Source organism: Falco punctatus (genome assembly GCF_963210335.1).
Source record: "Falco punctatus genome assembly, chromosome: 10".
NCBI classification, from domain to species: Eukaryota; Metazoa; Chordata; class Aves; order Falconiformes; family Falconidae; genus Falco; species Falco punctatus.
In genome coordinates, this window is record NC_137590.1 from 36,510,303 (window position 1) to 36,526,312 (window position 16,010).

Below are 16,010 nucleotides of genomic sequence, written 5' to 3' on the forward strand. Positions count from 1 at the left end.
GCCAAATCATGTCATTTGAGGGTGGAGGGGGACATCTGGTCCTCCAAAGGTCTGCTTTGGGAAACCTGCTTTATGTTTTTAAGAGAGTAAGGAATGGCAATATAAATGGACATAGGAGATAAACCAGGAATCTCTTATTGTTTAGTCAGCTGTGCAGCGCTGGCATGAAATGCCAGCTCAGAAGTGTCACAGCTTTCTTGGGCATCAGACAGGAAAGCAAACTCTGGTTGGAAACGTCCCTGGGAAGTGCCATGTGGAAGCCTCTTGGATTTGCAGTCTTGCTTCGTTACAGCAGACTGTGCTAGGCCTCCAGCAAACCAGCGCTGAGCCACTGCGATATGGTGTTCTGGGAACTTGGGCTTTTTTTTGTCTTTTTGCTCTTGGTCTCTGTCCGTGGTCAAGCTCCTCCATCAGCTACAGCTGTGATTCCCCCCGGCCTTTATTTGCTTTGTCTCACCAGGAAGGGCTCCTAAACTTTGTGTTTGTCCAGGTCTGGTAGCCTTTTGTAACTTCTGCAAATTACGTACATCAAATTAGGTTTTTTAAAAGCTGGGGGGAGGGCTTCCAGAGGAGCCACAGACCCCTTCTGCTGCTCCTCATTTTGCCAGGCGTTATTCTGGCTGACTATTCACATGTGGTGCCCTCACCCAGGGCAGCCATCCTTGCAGGGTGCATGAGAGCGGGGGCGTTAAGGATGCTGTATTTCTTCGCAATACCTTCTTTAGGAGGATATGTACTGTAGGTGGGGTAAGGGAGAGAAGTCACACGGCTGTTGTTCTGCCCCTACGGACTATGGCCCGTCTCTGTGTTTTTATTTTAAAAATGTGACATTGTTTTAGCTTAACTTCTCCACATTTTCAGGCAGAAGCGCAGTTAACATGATCTCTATTAAAACGAGTGTGGGTGTTACTCATATATCAAATTGCACTCGTTTAATGAAATCACTGTGAAATAATGTCTTGAGTGATAGTGGCATGAACTGGGGTAGCCCCGAAGTGGTGTGAAATAACCATAGCGATAGTTAGGGATTCTGGGCTGTTGCCGTGGCTACTAGCCTATTTGACTTACCATTGCAGTGGAAGAATATTAGCCAGGAGACAACTCATGGCTGAGACTCCCACATGACAATGGTGCTTTCTGCCAAACCTCCCTCCCCCCGCGGGACTGAAACAAGACAGACGTCAAACTGTTACTATTGTCGATTCTTGCAACGTGTCCCAAATGGGAAATTAGATTTTCAAGGGCTATTTGAAGACATATTTGAAAGTTTTCACATAGGCTGCTTTTTTCTCCCTGAAAAAAAAAATAAAATACTGGCTTTTAATGAAAGGATTAGGTGTATATAAGAGAAAAATCATTGGCTTTGTACAGAAATTCTTTATATTTTCCAGAGATAAACTACCTCAAACTGAAGTGTTTTAACCAAAACCCTTAGTATATGTTCTGCAAAACAGCCCTGTGGTGCCCTTTTGGAGTTTAGTCTGAATGTTCACCTTACCTCACGTGGGTTGGAGTGGGTGATCCAAGATGCTCTCCCAGTGTGCATCAAGGTCCAGTGGTCCTATAGTCACACTGTCAGATGGCTCCTGTTGATTTACACCCTGGAAAAAATGTTCAGCCTTCTCTAGTCCTTCAGGAGTCAAGCTTTGGGGGGAGGGGTGTGGGTGGGTTTCCACTCTTAGCTCAAGATGCCTAGGAGGAAAGCTGCTAGCAGAAAGGCACTCTTGGCCTAACCTGAAAATAAAGCCTTTTGGATGTCCTCACCTTGGATGTGTGAGAGAGAATCCTCTCATCACTGCCTGCTCTTGAAAACCCAGACCTGGGTGTTTTGCTGCATGTCTGGCAGCGCTTTCCTTCCAAAAACAAGTCAGTGATGCTTTGGACGACAGCTACAAGGATTTCCTCACATAGTTTTTGCAGAGGTGATGCCGAATGTATATAGTTAACAGAGCAGTGCTGTTTTGGGGTGAAACCATGTGCATCATTTTATATATATATTTATATTTATATAAAGAAAGCCTCAAAAACCCACAGGGTCGCAGTTCTCAGCAGCAATGTTTTAGGGCAGGGGTCCTCAAACTTTTTAACCAGGGGACCGGCGTGCAGATGAAGTGGCAGGAGGTCATCTGCGGCTGCTTTGTTTCCCCCCCCCAACCCCCGGCGGGGGGGTTTCTGTAAATACCGGGGACTGGACTGAGGACCCTGGGGGGCTGTATCCAACCTGCAGGCTGTAGTTTGAGGACCCCTGTTTTAGGGACTGGAAAAGAAGGGTGAGAATGGCAAAGTGTCCCAGTATCCCAAACTTTTCACCACAGATGAGTGTTGTGCTTTAGATGTTTTGCTCAGGTTTGTGAAATGTAGGTATGCTCCTGTAGAGCCCTGCATCCCGCACTGAGAGGGCTGGAGTTTGTACAGAAATGCCACCAGGCCACGGGCATCACGGGGCAGTTATTGGAAAGGACAGTGGTCTTCGGTTTTGTCCCTGCCTTGGAGCCTTGTGGTAGAGGTGCTCCCTGGTCCAAGTGAGGCTGAAGCAGGTGTCTGGTGTGGAGGCAGAAGCAGAAGGGATGCCAAGAAAGCTCCTCGATGAGCAGGTTGTCAAAATCTCAACACATCTATGTGCAGCTTCTCAGGACGCCCAGATCGGGAGACAGAGGACAGTGAGTAAATTCAGATGACTCGATGAGGTGGGACAGGATGGAGAGGCTAAGCCCTGTCAGCTCCTAAAGAGTACAAAAAGGTAGATCCAAAACAAGCACATCATCACCAGCCTCTGGAGTCCAGGGGACATGGGAAAATCATGATATAGCTGGTGTCTCTCATCCTCAGCATCCTTGCAGGGGATCCCGGGCTGGCCACCTGGGGACAAGCGTCGTAGTGCCTATTGACTGACTGGCTGCATGGGCATGTCTTGGTGCCCATGAGTATGTAAGTGTGAGGGAGATGAGTTTTATTTTATAATAAGACAGTATCCCCCCCCTCAAATGTCCTGCAATGAACTTTGCTGTGTTGTTGCAATGTTGGTTCCTACATTCGCTTAAAGAGTAGCTCAGGACCCCGCTTCCATCCCAGTGCGAGTCAGTCCTGCGCACAGAGCAGTGTGCAACCTCAGTCACATCCAGTGGCAAATCCAAACCAGCACTCGGGGTGCTTGAAGGAAGGGTGTCGTTCAGGAGAGAGTCAAGAAGAGGGGATGTGGTAGGTAGGCTGCGAGGAGGTGCCAAGGTGAGAGATGCTCAGGAGCCGGTGCTCAGCGCTCTGTCCCAGTGGTGGCTGAAGAGCACCAGGATGCTAAGGGTGGTCTCTGCTGCAGCAAAGGGTGCATTTGGAGCATGCTAAGGTGGAAAGGCAGCCTGGGCATAGATTTGTGGTGTTGTCATACAGATGAATCAAAGCATAAGGCAGCTCTCCCTTCGCCCTGCCTCCCCTCCTCTTTTCATGTCCCTTAATACATAAAAATAAAGATCCTTTAGTCGAATAAAAGTAGAAGGCACCTCCCCTAAGCATGTTTTAAAAAAGCCAAAAATAGTCTCAAAGTCTCAACCAAAAGCAAGCATGGCCAGGATTTCTGCGGAAAATGTCTGTAGCTGGAGGGGGGGTGGGGGGAAGGAATTTGGACAGGGGCTCCCCAGGCATCTTGCCTTGCCCCCCGCCCGGCTGCCCGCTGTACCCCCTGCCGGCCTGCCGCGCTGAGGGGCTGACCCAGCCGGGGGGCTGGGACTGGGTTGCTGGCCGGGCAGCCGGCCCCCCCGGGAGGCAGCAGAGCCTCTGCTGTGGGCTTCCCTGTCCTTCGTCTGACAGTTCTTGGCAGCTCTGGCGCAACGTGTTGTTAACAGCAGTCCTCCTAATTAATGGGGAACATGTGTGTGTTGCAGAAACCTTTTTATTTTTTTTCTTCTTCTGTTTGGTGGAAATACCGTAAAACTGTTTATATCCACTATAAAAGGGGCTGGGGGGTGTGGGGGGTTTACTATCTTCCTATCCCAAAGGTTTCTTTTACCTCAGATCAACCCATTTTGGGAACAGGCACTTCTCTAATCCCTGGGTGTCTTTTCCTAAATGCTTTCACACATCTGCACCCCTCTGTCCTGCATTCCTGCCATACCATCATCTTGTCCTAATGAAAAATAGCAGCTTTCAGCCCTGCCAAGTCCCTCTTTTTTTTTTCTAAGACAAAATCCTGTTTATCAAAAAGAATTTCAGAAGTTTGTTGATTTTTTCCATTCATTAACTTAAATTTTTGCAAAAAAATGAAGAAACTTTTGCTTTCCTAACTGTTTTCCCTTCTTGAGTAATAAGAAAACAAATGTTTATGTACCATCTGCCACCAGCATGTTCTACAGATGGTCTGGCAGACTCATATCTTTGGTTCACCTCTAGCTCAAAAATAAGGGTCCCATGTCATAGGTGACTCGCTCTCCAGCACAGAGAGTGTTTTGGTTGGCTTAGGAATAAACACAGGGAAAAGAGAGCAAAGCTGTGCGCAGATCTGTCCCCAGCTGGTGCCCAGCACCAAGAGGACAGCTGAGCCCAGTGCAGCGCGGAAGGTCTCCAGTTCCCCGTGAGGGGCCAGCGGACAGGGGTGCGATGCGATGGCACAGTGCTGTGCTGAGCCAACCTGCTCCGGGTAAGCTGGACCTTGGCAGCCCTCGGCAGTGTCCTGATACGCAGGGCACGCACCCCCACAGTGGCGACTGGGGCTGGGTCTTGGGCGAGGACCACTTTGAGGCCTCCCTGGGGTGAATAATGATGGTACAGGACACATCTGTAAGGCTGTGCGTGGCCTTCCTGGAGGCTCAAGCTACAGTGACACCCGTAGGAATCCTTTCACAGAGGGGTGAATAGGACTTGAGGTGTGGGAAGAGAGCCCTCATTAATCTGGTCTCCTTAAAGGGAGGGAGATGCTCCTGTTGCCATTTTATACATGTTGAAGTAGAGGGAAAGAGGGACGAAGAAAAGCACTGCTGGTGGAAGCTGGTGGAGAAAGCCATCATGCACACCTGCCCTTTGAAGTTTCCTACTGCCAGGATGAGGAGCAGCAGCTGATCGCATTCTGGATTTCCCCAAGATCTGCAGAGGCTTCCACAGCTCCAGTACTGGAGCATCATCCCTTGGTAGGTTCTCTTGCAGCCAGATAGGTAATAGAGGGGTGCAGGCTCGACAAACAGCACAAGGGCCATGGAGCTGTGCTTTGGACTTCAGGTTGCATGCTTACATTGGTAACTTGGAAAAAACTTGTCATATCCTGGCAAGTCTGGCAGGAAATGTTATCCTAGCCCGTATCCAGGTTCCTGGATGTGTTTGCTGAAGGTCCTGGGAGACTGGATATCAACAAAGAACAGCTGTCCAGTCTCTTCTGGAGAAGGACATTTCTGAACACAGACATGGGAAATACCTGTTCCGGGAGGAGCGGCTTCACCCAGCTACTCCTTGAGCCTTGACTGCCATGGTAAGGCTTTTGGAGATGTATAGAGCGCATAGGAGGGGAGCAGAATGATGAATAGCAATCAGTATGCAATTTTGGCTTAGGGCAAAGTTAAATCTTACATTTTCCAGGAGAATGTTATTTCTGGTGGTTTTGGTGTTTCTCATTAAAGAACAAGTTATGAAATTCCACAGATAACACATTTTCCTACATTTGCCCCAAAAGGGGAAAAAAAAAAAAAAAAAAAAAAAAAAAAGGCGGCCATTCGTGAAGCATTGCCCTTTGTTTCTTGTGGAAGACAGCAGAAAATTTGAGACCAAAGCATCAAATGTTTCACTTCTCATCAAACCCATAGAAATGTCATTTTTTCCAGGTTTACCAGAGCCGCAAATATGTTCACATATAAGCTGATACTACCAGTACAGCTAATGGACCAGACCCACAGCCAGCACTAGTTGGCATTGCCCAGTGGTATACTTGTTACCTTAGCACCTTGCCAACCGTGATATCATTTTCCAGATGATTTGCATGGAACTATGACAATTTATATCCACTGAGGCCAACTCAACTGACACCCACTCGGGAGGACATGGTTTTCCTGAGCCCCTATCTCGTAAGCCAACCTGATTAAAGTGCCTCACCTTTACATCAGGTCCTCAGCATCGCGCTACATGACATTTCCTCCATGGCAAGACGTTGCGTGGCTTTGTGTGACGTATCTGGGAAAGCTCCGCTGGGAAGGTCCAGTCTTGGTGAAGCTCCGGCAGAAGAACATAGCAGCGGTGTTTTGTTTTGCAGAACAAACACAAAAAGGAAGAAAAGCAAGCAAATGGATGAAACTAGTGAGGTCCGTAAGATGAAAGAAGAGGTGGGGTCATTTCTGAATGACTATAACAGAGCTTGACTGAGGTTACTGATCTTGACAACCTCAAAATCTTATAGACACTGTGTTTTTTCCCCACAGCCTGCCAAGACCTTGCTGACACACCCAGCATAAAAAAAGAACCAGCATACGCTATAACCTGAAAGGTTTCTGGATAATCCTCCTCTAACATACTTAATGCTTTAACATGCAGAAGCAGAGGGCTCCATCTTTTTCTATTTTGAGAACCAGTTAGTCCTTCAATTCCCTGTTTGGCTCCCAGACTGAACCTATCCTGTCCCCATCCTTTGTGCCTTCAGGCAAGGGGAGCTTTTCTTAGTGTGCTGTTTGTGATGCCTTCAGGGTCCGTCCACCCTCCGTTTTGGGCTTTCTTGTCTACTGAAGGCAAGTCTCAGTTTTTGACTCAATTTCTTTGATGCTCTCTCATCAAGGGCATGATAGGCATCCAGTCCTTCAGTAAGTGCTCCCCTCCCCGGTGCAGCTACGGTTTCTGTTTGCATATGCATTTAGTCTGCATACAGATTTAAAAGAAATACCCTTACCAGCATAACCCACTGTTGTCTGGACGCTGGCGTCTAAGCAAATGGTGTTGCCAGCTTCAGGTAACACAAACCCTGTTTGCTTTCAGATGGGCAAGTCGGTGCTGTGCTGTAAAGCTGGGAATTAGAGTCAGAAAGATAAGGGACAGTACGACTGGTGGGCTGAGAAAGCCACTCTAGCCCTCAAAAGTGTCCACAGCCAAGCTAAGGTTCACCCCAAAGAGGGTAAAACTCCAAAATGGGTGAATGTGGGGACGTTCACCCAAAGGGGAGTACAAATCCATGCGTTTGGGATTTTCCCAGGATCAAGAGAATGCCAAGCTGCATCCATCCACTCTGTGGGCAGCTGGCTTCTCATCCCCATCCCACCTGAGCCTGCTTGCCTCCCCTCGTGCTTCCCTCCACTGCTGCAGCCACGGAGGAGCGTGGTGGGGTGAAGGACATGCTGCCTGCTTCCAGCACGCACAGCAGGGGTTGTGCCGTACCATTTTCCCATCAAGTCTTTGTTCTGGCTTGTATTGGCCATGTTTGTAGCTATGCATTTATTTATTTTGGGGGTGGTTTTTTGTTTTGTTTTGGTTTGTTTTTTTTTTTCCTGGATGCTGGATCTGAACTCCAAATTGCCTTTATACTTCAATTCTCTTGACAAATGGCTATGTTCAGTCTAGGCTTCCCCATCTCCCTTCTCTGTTTCTCTTTCTCTTGGATCTTAACCACAACTGGGGCTGCAACCAGCGGCTTTGACAGGTATCTTCCAAGCAACCTGTTCCAGTCTACAGCTTGAGATCAGTTGTAAATTATTCTGTGGCCAGGCTTTTTTTGTGCAATCTCTGCTTTAGAGCATATTCCTTACATGTTTCTTCTTTGTGGGCAGAGAAAAAGGCATTCCTCTGATTTCTGGCCTGTGGTATCAGAGCTAGCTTTTCTCCCTGCCAAGTAGATCAAGCACCTCAGGACTAGCAGCTGTCAGACATAAGGCTGCCTGTCTGACTCGTCCCACAGCAATCCTGTAGATTTCCAGGTACAGCATGGAATACTACAAAAGCTTTCCATATTTTTAGTACTTCAGCCTTGGTAAAACATCCGACTACTTTGTTAAGCCACAGACTAGAGCCTTTTATTCTGGTGTTCAGCAACCACCTAGCACTTGCATGGTCGTTAGATAAACCTGTCTCAGCAGATCTCTTTCCAATGATAACACCAGCCCTTGACAAGGGCAGCTTCCCCTTCGAAAAGGTGGGTGCAGGGCCCCTTTGGGAGCCTGGCACATCCCATCTGGACCTGATTAGGGTGGTGGGAAAGGGTGGCACCTGGCATTAATAAAAGGTGAAAGAAGCAGTGAGAAGGGCTTTTGGATGTCTGTGCAAGCTCCTGTGAAGGAGGGACTTAGGAATGGGGGTACAGGGAGAGGAAGCAAAGGAAGGTATTTCCTTGTGAAATGACAAGGGATGATGCTGCAGCAGAGGTGCTTCTCCAAAAGCTTCCACAAATCTGGCCTGAGGATGACTACGGTTAGTAGAAATGTTAGTATGTTGTCTTCCTAAGCTGGCATAGACATGGACAGGCGAGGAAGGGTAGGGATGAGATCTTCCGAAAGACGCCTGTCTGTCTGTCTCTATCATGAGAGAAAATATGTAGGGAGACTGGGCGATGTGAAGAATTAATAACAAGTAGGAGCTCTTGAATTATATCTTTAATGCAAGTCTGCAAGGTGAAGGCCTGCGGGCTGAGTCACAGAAGGTTCAGGAAACTGTTGTTGTGGGGAGAGCTGGGCTGCTGATGGCACAAGAAGCTGCAGAAGAGTTTGGGTGATAACAGCAGATATGAGAAAAGTCAAGTGTGTATCTTAATGCACTGCAGTTAGGGGTTAAGTAACGCGAGGATGCCCTGTCTACCTGAAGCACCATGTTGCTGGGGGGTAGCTGTCAGTGCTTCTCAACAGCCCAGGAGTAAATCAAACTCTCTGATTCCCTGTCCTTACAGGGAAACTTGAAAGATGAGCAGGAGGGGTGAGAACTGCAGCTATTCCACGGAATTTGGAAAACAAGTGACCTTGCAGAAGATGGGAGAAGGCAGATTTCTAAACCTCTGAAAACATATGGGATTGCTGATTCTCCTTCGTCAGACTGATTCAAACCTGCTTGAATTTTGTTAACTCTTATTTGTAGGCTGCAGCTTGACTTACCAAAAAAAAAAAAAAAAAAAAAAAAAAAAAAAGAAAAAGAAGGAAAAGAAAACCAAACAAGGAGGGGAACAGACCCAAATCCACAACACATCAAGCGGCCATGTAATAGCATGTTGCAAACGGGTTCACCATGGGATTGCAGATGACTTAATAGTATATAACGGCCCACAATGCTCAAGTGACTCATTGCTTTTGCTATATCTGTTCAAGCTCACCATATTGAGCAAGAGAGATTTGCCATCAAAAAACCTCTAATAAATTCTGTTGCTTTGAAATATCCATGGTGCTTCTGAGAGAAGTATGGCATATCTTGTGCTCTGAGAACATCTCAACCCACTCTGCAGGGCTCTGGTAGGATGTGCAGGCAGATCAGCATCCTTCAAGCCAGCTAAAAAACAGACTGAGCCAAAAGCGACTTGAGAGAGCTCCCCTTGATCTTCCCAAGGGGAGCCAAGCAGGTCATTTTGGGTAGGAGCATAGCAAGCTGAGGTGTATTTCTCACCTCCCCCCACTAGATGAGGGGTGGCAGATGCTGCATTTGTTGATTCTGGGCACTGGGGAAGGAGCGGTAGAGCTGTCCCATGCCAAAGGTGCCCCTGTGCCTCACACATGTGAGCCATCACCAACAGCCAGCCTGTTCCCATGAGGGGTAATGCTCCACTGCATTGTTTGTGCTTAATTATGTTGGACCTTGACTTCAGTAGGGGGGCGTGGGTACAGCCTTGTGCAAACTAAGGTCCTAAATTTTCTCCTAAATTCTCTACCTTCCCCTCTGCCTCTTAACTCCATTTACCTGTATTTCTTGGATGCATAGCAGCAGCTTATTTATTAGTGTGATTAATAAAATAATTGCAGTGATGATATTAGTGCGAAGAGTGCAAGTCACTTCAAAGGCCCACCATGCATGGTGTTACATACACGGGCACAAGAGGCAGGGATGCTCTGATCTACAAGCTCTTGGCTGTGGAAACCAAACTTCCTAAAATCACTTTCATATGGAATGTTTTATTTTCACAATTCAGCCCAGATTCAGCTCTGTCAGCTTGCCTTTTTCCAGTGAACTATTTGGATGCTCAGCTGAATTAAATTGTCACAGCTGACCTCAGGTTCTTAATTTTCACTAATTATGGGAATGGGTAATTTCCCTCTGATAGCAGCATGGGCTTTGCCTGAGGAATGACTAAATGAGACCCTCAGGATACAGTGCTCCTTAGGTTTGAGGAGGCGAGGTTTTTTGGTGTTGCTTCAGTGCGGGTGTGTGAGACGTCTAGATAGAAAACTTTCTAGCTCAGCTCTCTTCAGTTACCTCTTCCGTGAAAAGTAACAGATGCTCATTGTGACATGAACATTATTTCAATATCTACAGAGGAGAAACGATGACCAGTGTGATCCAAACTTAAAGGTTAGTTTATTTCAAATTATTTTGTGACGTCAATAGGCAATGATAAATATAGCAAAATATTTTTCCTCTGTACTGCAGGGCCCTTAAAAGGATATCTTTGTTGTCTTAGTTGCCATAGCAGTGACTAATGTGGATATATATATACATATGCACGTGTATATATGTGAGGAGGGATTCCCCAGCCCTGGGGTTGATTGTGTTGGCTTCTGTGGTTGTGTTTCCTCTTCCTTCCTCTGCTTGAGGTGCTCCAAGGCATTCAGACAGCTTGTGAAACATCCTCGAGTCGGGAAACTAGTATTTTTCAGTCAACCATCTTGGAGCGTGGGCCTTAGCGTGTTCTGCAGGGCTCTGTTATTTAGTGCTTATCTCTGCAAACAGGGCGTGAAGGCTGGGCAGAGCAAAGCTCCCGCCGCTCTCCCGCTGCCGCGGTGGTTTGTCTGCAAAGCAGGTGATGGAGACTTGCAAGATGATGGGGCTCCGTAAATAAATTTGGAGGCTATCAGTAATAAATGTGCTGTTTACTATTTAGATGGTTTCACATGTACCCAGATTCTGCTGAAAGGCCTTTGACATATTTAGCTGATCCTCACCTTAGAATAGATTTTTATCTCTCTGCTCCTGTTTCAAAACTGCTCCTCCCTTTCAGCAACCTACTGATGTTGCTCCGGGGATCTTCCCGTGCGGGGTGCCTGCCGGGGTCCTGCCCTGCCGGCAGCGGGGCTGTGGCCCAGATCTGGGACTGCCCGGGTGCAGCTCTTGGGAAGCGAAACCCTCGCAGAGGGCTTCTTCATCCCCTTGTGACAGAGTTCCGTTGTTGTCACCCAAACGTGAGCCCCTCATGCTGCGCTGCATATGCTGTTCTTGTGCTGGTCCCAAAATACTTGATAAACACGTTAAGCAGCATGATTGCATCCGTGGCATGCTGTTTGCACGCTCCCTGTTGTGTCTGCCCTTTTTCTTTTCTGTGCCTGGCAAAGAACAGCTACCCCAGGGGAGGGAGAGAGGTTCTGCCTGTGGTTTGTTCTCCTCTGGTTTTCTAGTGTTTCGGGCCAGGAGAGCCCTCCTGTCTAGAGGCACTGGGTGGAAAAGTTTCTTTTCTCAGTGACTCCTTCCTTTTGGCTCTCACCTGGGTTTGCAGCTCCCTGGTCTGTTGTCTCCTCACCGTTGGTGGGCAGATGGTGCCTACTCTTGCAATACCAAGTTGGAACATGTTTGGGTACAGAAGCAGGACTAGGAAGGCGGGGTGAGGGAATGGAGGAGTCTATAGCCAACTTCCCCTTCCTCCTCGTGCTTCCAAAGCTTTGCACAGGTCTTGCTGCTGTTCCTCAGCTTGGTAGTGGAGGAAGCAGCAGGGCACTGCGTGGTTTGGGTGCAGGGGTGAAGCTGGCTAATGTATCCCATTCCTGATGTCTCTCCTGCCCCCTTCTCCTCTCCTGCAGTCAGACAGCAGCAAAATCCCAGCAGGTAACTGCAGAGAGGGAGTAACTCTGGTTTCCTTTACTCTCCGAGTCTCATTTGCTTCTCAACTATCAACAAACCTCAGAGCGGCCCTGGATGCAATGGGGGTGTGAGCTCTGTCCTCACGCCTTTTGGGGGCCCAGCAGGAGTAAGAGGGGTGGGAAAGGGGAAGGTTATTGCTGTCTGAGAGCATGCATGGGTGAACATCTTCAAAGCTACTTGCAAATCCCATGTATTTGCTGGAGCTGCCAGTCAAACTGGACTTGGCCACATGTGGGTGAAAGGAGAGCATTCGTACACAACGCCATCCCAAAGAGCAAAAAGAGGGGCATCTGAGACCTGAACCAGCCTACTCTTTTGTGTTTAAACTCTGGCTTTCTTGTGCGCTTTTCCCCCATGATTTTCATATGGAGGCTTTTTCACTTCACCTATCCATCCCCACGGCGAGCCAAAACTCAGCTTTTCTCTTTTTGCCTGTGTTGTTACCAACAAGTAAGATCCTGGAATGAGAACTTGGCTGGCCATTGTGTTGATGACAAATGAAAGAGAAGCAAACACAGCTTGCTTGTCTGCAGCTACAGTGGTTCAGCAGGGCTGGCAGTAGTAAAGACATGTTATTTGTTGATAAAACACACAATGCCAAACTCTGGGAAGGAGCTGAGATAGACGGTATCTCAGAGCGATTGTCTGCCTGTCCTGCCTGCACCTTGTGGTGCTGGCTTAACCTGGAGGTGAAATGGTGCACGGCTCCTGCTGGGTGAGATCAGGAGGGATGCTCCACGGGGGGCTGTGAGCACCTGACAGGTAGCATGGAGCAAACCATGATGTGCCACTTGCAGTCCTGATGTGCATGTATGTTTAGTCTCTGTCAACACAGCCTGCACGTGTGTCTGTGTGTGTAGTCTTTATGCAGGTACACATATAATGTGCATGCACGATACATGCACGTGCATGTCGATGTACATGTGTGTAAGTGCTGTGTAAAGGAGCTAAGGCAGAGTGCCCCAGCATGCAGGGTAGCTAGCTGGTGCTCTCTGAGTTTTAATCCCAGCTCTGCCAGTTCTCTGCAGGGTCATCTCACTAGTACTATTTAACCTCTTTCCCCCTGTGTTGCTCGTCTGTTGAGACTGGAAAGCCTTCATGCAGGGGCTGTGCCTTCACATTTGCACGCCCAGTGCCCAGCATGGGATCCCTCAACCCTAGCTGGGGCTTCTGTAATGCCAGAGATACAAGACAGCAGCTACTGAGCGTGCTGCTGCCGTAAGGCATCTTGAGGCGCAGCCTCCAAAGAGATTTTGGAGCAGGAGGAGGACCCGTGATGTGGTGGCTCCTGAGGTTAAGGATCCTGGGTGCAAAACAGGGAAGAAAAAGGTCTCGCTACTTCATTGCAAAAGTCCTGCCTCTAGCACTGCAAAGGTTTAGCCCCAGTAAAAAGAGATGCTAGTGTCATAGCCAGACTTCTTGATGCTTTGGGCTACACTGTTCAGTCAAGAAAGGGCCCTGTAAGTGCATGCGGTGCATATTGCTTGCAAAAACATGCATGATTGTCAGGCTGCAGGGTGCAAGGGATTGCCAGAAGCTCAGCAGCCCTACAAGGTCAGGTATAAGCCCTTGCCTTACACAGGCAGTTATGGCAAACGCAGGCTGGGATAGAGATGCACCTCATGTTTAGCGTTGTTGCTGCTAAACAGTGCCTCTCTGGGCACTGTCCCTGCGAGGCTGGATGCTGGTTGGGGTGCTTCTGGCGGATGATGGGAGCAGGTTGTCCCTCACACACATGTATGTCCCAGGAAGTGATGGCAGGAGCTGGCGTGGTGTCACAGCTGGACACGCGTGAATGAGGAGAAAACCACGTGAACACACTAAATGTAAATGACTCCAAAGGTTGTTGGATGGGAAGGAGAAAGGTGACGGGAATAACAGAGACCCTGGGTGTGGCGCAAGTACAGGGACGTGTCGAGATGGGGGTGAGAAGCCTCTGTGGAGAAAATGCCTGAACTCCCACCTCTGCTCTGCTGCTCGTGGAGACGGAGCTGCTCTAATGAAGCCCTGTGGGAAGGGGCTCTGGAAAGCAGCGTGGATCAGATTCCATAATTATGGTCGTAGCTAGAAGAGTAAGACCTTGGACCATAAAGCTGGCAGGCTAAATAGCCGAAGAGGCACAGGATGGCAAGGCCTGTGGAGCCGTGGAGGGGAGACGTGACTTTCCAAGGTTACATGGCAGGGTGGTGGGGTAGCTGAGAACGGTGGCCTGGCTCCCAGGCCACTGTCTTAGCAACATGACCACATTCCCCTCAGTAATAAGAGCCACACTGAACCTTTGCCAGGAACCAGCTTGGCTCTGCTCTGAATGGTCACCATTCTTGAGGCTTTTTTGGGGGTAAAGAATACCAGTTCAACAGTAAATAAACCCATTCTTTTCTCGTTCTAGAGGTACTAAAAGCAATAGTGTTGGGAAACCAAAAGTATTGTTGGTTTTCTTCATTGCCTCAAACCTACCAGGAGGAAGAAAATCTTCACCTCTGCTGGTGTCTTTCAAGAGATATGTCTCTTCTGAAGCTGCTGCCTCTGCTCTGGAGCATCACAAGTGCTAAGCACTCCTACAAGACTTCTGAGGTTTGCTTACTGTAGACGCGGAGGTGGGGAAATGACTGTAACGCACCTGGCTCTTCACCAGTGTAAAAGGTTGCTTTGGTAAGTCAAAGCCCTCCAGTATGCAGCACTAAGTGGTCCTCATCTCATCCATTCATACACCTGATCTTAATTATTTTATTTACTGATAATAGGCAGCAACAACCTCTCCCTTGAAAATGAAGTGTCCGACCCTTGGTTACTTTCTACATGAAGATAAATATATTGGCGCGGAGTTTATGGATTTTAGGGACACTGGTCCAGGCTCTGAACAACAGAGCCTATTTAATTTCAAGAGCTGAATCTCCACAAAATGTTCACAGCAAAGCCCCAAACTAGGTGCAATAAACCTAGCGCCAGCCAAGTCTGCAAAGCCGGGCTGAATTGCAAGAAAGCCCTGGGCCAGGTTTGGAAGAAGCCCTGGGCCAGGTTTCCAGTCAGCTTTGAAGCCACATTTTTAAAGAGGCTCCTGATCAGGATTTTGGTCTTCCCAGAGGCTGCGCTTCAAGCAATTTCCACCAGCCGGGATTTGAGCTCAGCGCTGCCAGATCCCAACCCGGCTCGGGCCGGAGCACCGGTGATGTCCGGAGGGGGGTTGTGGCCAGCCTGGCCCCCAGCTCTGTGCCGGCCGGTGCCCCCGGCTCGGTGCTCGCGGCTGGGCCGGCAGCGCTGAGCGCAGGCAGCTTCCCCTATAGATCGCGGCCGTACCATTCTCATCGGATTTCAGCACTTGGCATTTTGGGCTGAATTTCACGCCAAGTTTTCAAATCCAAGAGGCCCACAGGCCTTGTGGACATGCAAAACCACCAATGTAATGAAAATTGGTTTAAAATTGATTTAGTTAAAAAAAAAAAAAATTCAAGCCACCATGTGGAAACATTTAGAAGAAGTTGGTTACAAAGTTTAGCTAAATGGGAGTAAATGCCTTTGAATGTGTCCATACAGAGCACTGGCACTGGAGAAAGTAAATCTATTCACTGTGAATTTTAATTAAACCAGCTGAACTCTGGTTTAACAAACAGCAGTGAGTAAAATTCACCAAAACACCGATACCCCTGCTTAGACTCCCAGTAATGCAGGGAGTCTCCCAGTTACCTTCGTAAACTTTCCCACACACAACACCATTTTTTCTTGGAAGGGGGAGCATCGGTGTTTTGGTCCACCTCCTTGAAGACACTTACTAACATGCCTAAGTACCGCTGATTTCAAAAAGGATCTAATGCCTTTGAAGATCGTGGCTCACAGACCTCATTCCCGTTAACCTGAGGGAAGGTTTCAGCTCTTCTTGGTCAGCTGAATACCTCTGAGCTGTGGGATCTCAAATGATTTCACCCTGGCAGCAATTTATGGTATCGTTTAGGCTTTGAGGCTATGGAGTACTGTAACCGAAAACCATAGGGCAGGGAGATGCTCTGTCGCCCCCAACTCTCCAGCCTCTTGTGGGCTCATGGAAACCATCCCGGTGCGTGGCTGCATGGGGCTTAGCA

At 48.3% G+C, this 16,010-nt stretch overlaps 1 protein-coding gene across 1 annotated transcript in view; it reads left to right on the forward strand.

The window, feature by feature from the left end:
• Positions 1 to 9,313, forward strand: part of MRPL23 (mitochondrial ribosomal protein L23) — a 142,021-nt gene extending 132,708 nt beyond the window's left edge. Inside the window, exon 8 of the transcript XR_013930648.1 lies at positions 8,831 to 9,313. The gene's annotated coding sequence lies outside the window, so the exon portion shown is untranslated. The remainder of the gene's footprint in view (positions 1 to 8,830) is intronic.
• Positions 9,314 to 16,010: the final 6,697 nt, after the last annotated feature.